This window comes from Emys orbicularis, chromosome 1 (assembly GCF_028017835.1).
Source record: "Emys orbicularis isolate rEmyOrb1 chromosome 1, rEmyOrb1.hap1, whole genome shotgun sequence".
In the NCBI taxonomy this organism is placed as follows: Eukaryota; Metazoa; Chordata; order Testudines; family Emydidae; genus Emys; species Emys orbicularis.
The window spans coordinates 243,521,670-243,527,669 of record NC_088683.1 but is presented as its reverse complement, the minus strand read 5'-3'; positions in this window follow the sequence as shown (position 1 = coordinate 243,527,669).

Here is a 6,000-nt window from a genome sequence, read left to right as displayed (position 1 = left end):
CCCTCCAGCCACCCACCCACCCAGCTCCAGTGCTACTTTTTGTTTGCACCTCTCTAAAGCGGAAAGTTTAAGTGTAATTAATTAGCAAAGCTGAGTACACCTTTGTCCATCTCTCTCTCTCTCTGTATGCACATATTTATAGTCATTTATATATACACACACCTCTCGATAATAAAATCTACAGACATGTAATCTTATGTTGTATCTTCCAAATGTGATAGTATAAAAATACAGATAAATCCATAGGCTTATGTTTGTAATAAATCCATAAATGAATTATTCTTTCCCCTGGGTATTAAATCATTATCTGATTCAACTTTTCTCTAATGTTTCAATGATTTCACTCCACCAAAGAAAGAAAGGAAGAAGAAGAAGAAGGAAGATAGTTGTGTCCTTGACAGAAAAATAACTAAATACCTTTTCTTGTATAGGAAAGAAGTTAATATACTCAATTATTTTTTGAAAAAGATCACAACATCTGGAAATTGATATCAAATGGTGTACAATCCCTGAGAGACGATAAACTTCCACTGTATAATATTTCCACTAGAAATCTTAATAATCCCATAAATCTTCCCTGTGAATTGGGAAAATGTAACAGTTCATTGAAATACTCATTGGGAAATAATTGAAAAAAAATGTAATAGGTCACTGAAATATTCGTGTTTTTTCTTTTTTTGTGCTGTTGCTAACTCCACACGTGTGTAAATATTCCTACTTCGTTTTAAAGACATACAATAATATTCCCTTGAGCGCTGCATACCATACAAGAGATATATGCCCTTTTGACTTATTAATCATTATTTCAGAGTTCAACATTGCAGCATATTACTGAAGAAGTCAAACAAATCTCTCTCTGTGTGGTGTGTTGCTAAATCAGTACAAACTTTGCAGCCCAGAACTTTTTGGTGTAGTTTTTATGCCAGTCTCTGTGCCAAATCCTGCTCGAGTTAGTCCCGCTGAAGTTTAGTCTCTTTAGCTAGGCGAGCAGGATTTGGTCTAGTCTACTACAATGAATTACACACAAAGATGACTGTATTTTATTTTGCAGAACTCTCAAAAAGGATGGATTTGAACATATCTCGCTTCCTTTTAAGGACGATATGAATAATGAATATATCCAGAAAATGAGCCCATAACAGAGAAGGGAGATTATGTGATTCTCTCTGTTATTTTTTGTGTTGGTTTAATTCTTCTTTCTTTTGCTACCATCTTAGAAATCGGAATAAAGACAAAATTAAGCCCTTAACGTTTATGTCACTCTCTATTAATTACTGTAGAAACTGCTGTCTGCAGAGCTTCTTAATATATTCATCAAGTAGGATAGTTCATAAAGCAGGCTCATTCTGGAAAGTAACATATTAGTTTAAACGGTAGCCTTTAAAATATTCTTTATTTTGCTTTTCATCTAAAATGTTTTGCTCTCCCTTTAAAAATGATTTTCTAAAAATAAAGCTCAACATAAATGTTTTAAGATTAGATTTGCGAGGAAACAGTTTAATTTTCACCATATGTAGCCACAGTGGACTGCAGGTTTTTTTTTTTTTAAAGTCTTTTCACTGAAGCTATCAACCAAAAATGTTCTAATATAAAAATGTATTCATCTCAATGCATTTCCCTCCTGTGGGCCATTTTATGCCCCCCAAATAAATCTTTAAGGTTGCATAGGGGGAAAAAAAGTGCGTTGATGAGGGAAATGCAAGCCTGCCATAATAATGTCCTTTATTACTATTATAAATGTGTACTGTGCTGGATGGATCAATCATATCCATTCACAATCAGAATTAAGAGAGCCTATTTTAATGAAAATCTATTAGCTCCTCATTTGAGACACGGATGTTGCTTAAATCAATAAAAAGCATAAAAGAGAATACGACGCAGGTTTCTAAATTAAAAAAAAAAATCCCATCTATGAAATGTGTTAAGACGTCTGTAAAATCCTGAAACCCTCGATCGATACTTATAAATATTTAATGTTTTTTTAAAAAAACACAAATTGAAAACCATTAACACTGCATCCATTCTTATTATCAAAACAAATTGTCCTTGGAATTATGTGCTGTGAAAATGGAGCCAGATTGAAGGGCATCCTCTGAAATATGTTTACTCGCTTTCATGTAAACCAATAAAAATCTACAGGAATCTGTAGAATGAGGAGAAAGGTTTGATGTATAATGTCCATGATTACAGTCTCTGAATTAATCACGAGAGTGAGAGAGAGAGAGAGAGAGAGGAGCACACAGAGAACTCAGTAGCTGCTGTGCAAAAGCTTGAGCTTCATTTAAGGACTAATTAAGGTGTGGATTAAACTGATAAAATAGTTTTGGGCTAGTTACTTCATTTTGACCAGAAATCATAGAATCACAGGACTGGAAGGGACTTAAAAACAGTTTCACTAAAAGTCATACAAAGGATACTGAAAATGTTAATTTCCCGTGTAAATATTAAATTCAATAGCAGACACACTTTGCCTTAGAAATACTTAAACCTATGAACTATTCGTTCATAATTATTTTCCTGATTTACTTAAAGGAAACCGCTGGATGATCGTGAGGTCCCTCTGAAAGCAGAAAAAGAATAATATATAGATATACATATTATGATAAATAATTGCTCTTCTGTGATACCCCTTCAGAAGCTGTTGTCTAACACTGCTGCATTTTATGCACAAACTACGTTGTTTATATGGATTCATGTCCAGTATATTCCCAGTGTGTCATGTAACTAACAGCAATATATATATATACACACACACATAAAATACAACGTATGTATGTATATGTATATATTTATATTTTCACGTATGTATGCCTGTGTAATTAACATATGCTCTCTCTCTATTGCTATTGTTCACAATAGACAAGCATTACTTTCGTTGTTCAGGATCATTATAGTGATGATGACAGGCACTTTTCTAGTACAACGCCTTAAAAAAGAATAGTGACCGCCTGCAATCACTGAGGAGCCTGTGTCAATAATCATGACATATTTGTTCTCCTAGTTCTCCCCTTCAACGTTGTTCTTCGCAAAGGCTGTACTACTCTGACCCAGCTGCCCTGATCCAAAGAAACCCCAACGACTGTCATTGTCCTGAGCTAACGTTCTTCCTTAGTTCTTCGATGCCTCTGAATAGGGTAGGCTGGGGCGGGGGGGGGGGGGGGGCTATTTTGAAGGAGGTGAAATCTCCTGGGTACAGGACAAAGTCCCAAACCTAAAAGAGTTGCGTTCGCTCGCGCTGGCCTCTTGAGGTGAGGCTGAAAGGCCGGGCCAGTGGAGTGGGGGGGGGGGGGGGGATTTTAAAAAAAGTTATTAAGCGTGAACGTGTGCGAGTGCAAGAGAGAATAATTTAGCAATTATTTAACCACTTCTGAAGAGAGAGGGGGAGGGAGAGAGAGAAATGTCTAATGGAGAGGGGGAGGGAGAGGAAAGCGAGATACTCATGAAGTGAGGTCCCGTTTACACAGGAATCAGAGCATGGCTAGCAGTCTCATTTCACAGCTATCCCACTCTAGCTCAGAGGAGATAGATGACTCACTCCTTTAACCCGGAGCATTGGGGTGGGAGGTGGTTAAGGTGACTGCTCCGTGCAGGTGATTTAGGGCAATGCTCCGAAGTGACTGAAAAAACCCTGTTGAACAAAGATTTTTTTTTTAAATGTCCAGTTTATCACCTGACAATTCCCGGTTTCTGCTGGTCTCCCGGTCAAAGCTTAAATCAGGGGGTACAACGCATTGGTGCTTTAGATTTGCCCTCCTTTGTGCTTTGTGGGACGGGGGCCCTGGGATCCCAGTCGTCCAGACACCAAGACATCCAGAAAGCACAACTTGTTAGACAGAGTTTTCAGGTCAGTTTCAAAATGCCTAATTTAAAGTTAAATCGGTGTTTAGATTCTTTTGTTTCCAGGCTGTTCTAGGGAGTTTAGTGCCTGATAAGGCAAAGGGGTTTGTGTGGCAATAAAATTTCTCTCTTTCTGAATTTGCAGCGATTTAAAAGTTTGTGATGGAGTCAAAGTTTCGCCTCTTTATTATTCTTAACTCCATTGGAAGTGATTTTTTTTTTGGTCGAAGGAATGTCACCCACTTTTTATTAGTAAGATTTGAATTTGACTAGCAGTCAACTTGAGAAGATATTATGCTCTCAAGATAATGTGCAGTGTGTCAGAACAGGATCGTGTGTGCGTGCACCCACTGGATGTGTTTAGGTACCCCTGGCGAGCATAGAGGCTTACACAGCAAAACATGTCTCGGATAGGAGATTAGCTCTTTCTCAACAGGCATATATGCCAATGTTTCTCAAAAGCTGCTGTGTCTGGCTGTCTGGGGGACTGGGATGTTGTGTGGGAGCAATGCACAGAATACTTGGCGCTTCCCCATTAAAAGTCAAACGCGTCGACTTTCCTAACTCTGAGAAAGTCCACACGTTCAAAAAGACTAGCAAACTCCCAAACTGTATGATGAACGTTCCTCTCTGCCAATGCTGGGTCAAATAGTTAAACTGACTTTAAGTAGCCCAATGAAATAGTGGCACATGTTTATCGTATGCAGATTTTTAATTACCTAATGCATCACATACTTTACAAAGTCAAAATCTGTGGGGCAAGTAGGCGAAACTATGTGTTCCAGGGGACGCTCATAAAACGTGTCACTGGAAACAATATGGACTGTCTCCCTCCGGTTTATTTCAGAAGGGCTCTGATAGAAAACTGCCGAGTTCTTGGGACTGAGGAGCTGGCTGTGGTGGGACTGGCTCCACATCCAGGTCTGCATTTCTGTGAAAATGCCCGAAGCAAACCCAGGGCCACTTGCCCAGTAAAGGACGGAGCAAGCTAAGGACTTGGTGGGTTTGAAGAACGCATTGGGGGGGGGGGGGGGGGGTTTACTATACCGGGAAGTCGTCCTTCCCTTCAGAGCCAGGGGAAGAAAACAGAACACGAGGGTCAAAATAGGGCTAGAGGGGGGATTATTGCAAACTATCCGAGATAATGTAACTAAGCTAGAACTATGGGAGACCGGGGCTATGAAACACCGACGTTCAAACTGGAAGGAGGGTGTGGGAACAAATATTTACCCCAACTATTTACCCTTAATTTGAGAGACAGTGAGAGAGACAAATTGTCTGTTAATGCGGAGGGGAATCCATAATTAAGGAGTCGAGGGGTTTGGAAAGTTTCATTGATGTACAAAATTGCAGCTCAGGAAAGTTCATATGGCTCACGACCTAGGGAGTGAGTAAGACACGTGGAAACTGCGTTCTAAGATCATCCTGACCAAATCCTCTCCTTTCCCATAAATAAGAGTTGAACTTCGGAATATCTATTCGAATAGGTACTTGTGTGGGTTTTACTAGAAACCTAATCTAAAAAAAAGTGGGTCTATATATGTTAGCAACATATATGTATATATGATACACACACACATATATATAAATAAAATCAACGTATTTTGACTATATCTTTTTATCCATAAATAGGTAATTTCCATTTATTATTGACAGGGTTCCGTGTGATATATATTAGGAACTTGGATCTGATTGGCTTGTGAGAAGACAGGATCTGTTTGTTAAATTCTAAGGCTTCAGTTGGCTCCCTCGCTTGTTAAATGAACTCTATAGGTAGGAGGCTACTGAGACGCAACAATACAATAAATGTCAGGGATATCGGCAGTGCCAAGATCAAACGATCAATCCTTGTCCCCTTGATAATCATTTTAAAATCACACAGGGGGAATTGATTTTTTTTAAAGTGCTTTATTAATTGTTTCCTCGATGTTCTTTTCTCCTCCTGCGGAGGTGTTAACTCCGGTGTCGGGGGGGAGGGGCGGCGGAAGGTGTGCACCCCTGGATTAATTAAACACATTTGTATTGTTTTAATGCTCTGTTAATTTTCAGAGCAATCACACACTTTCCTGGAATGGAAACAATGGTCCCTGACTCACGCAAGGAGATCTCGTTTGGATAAAATTCAGAGCAGAGGGTGGGCATGATGATGTGATTTGATTAACT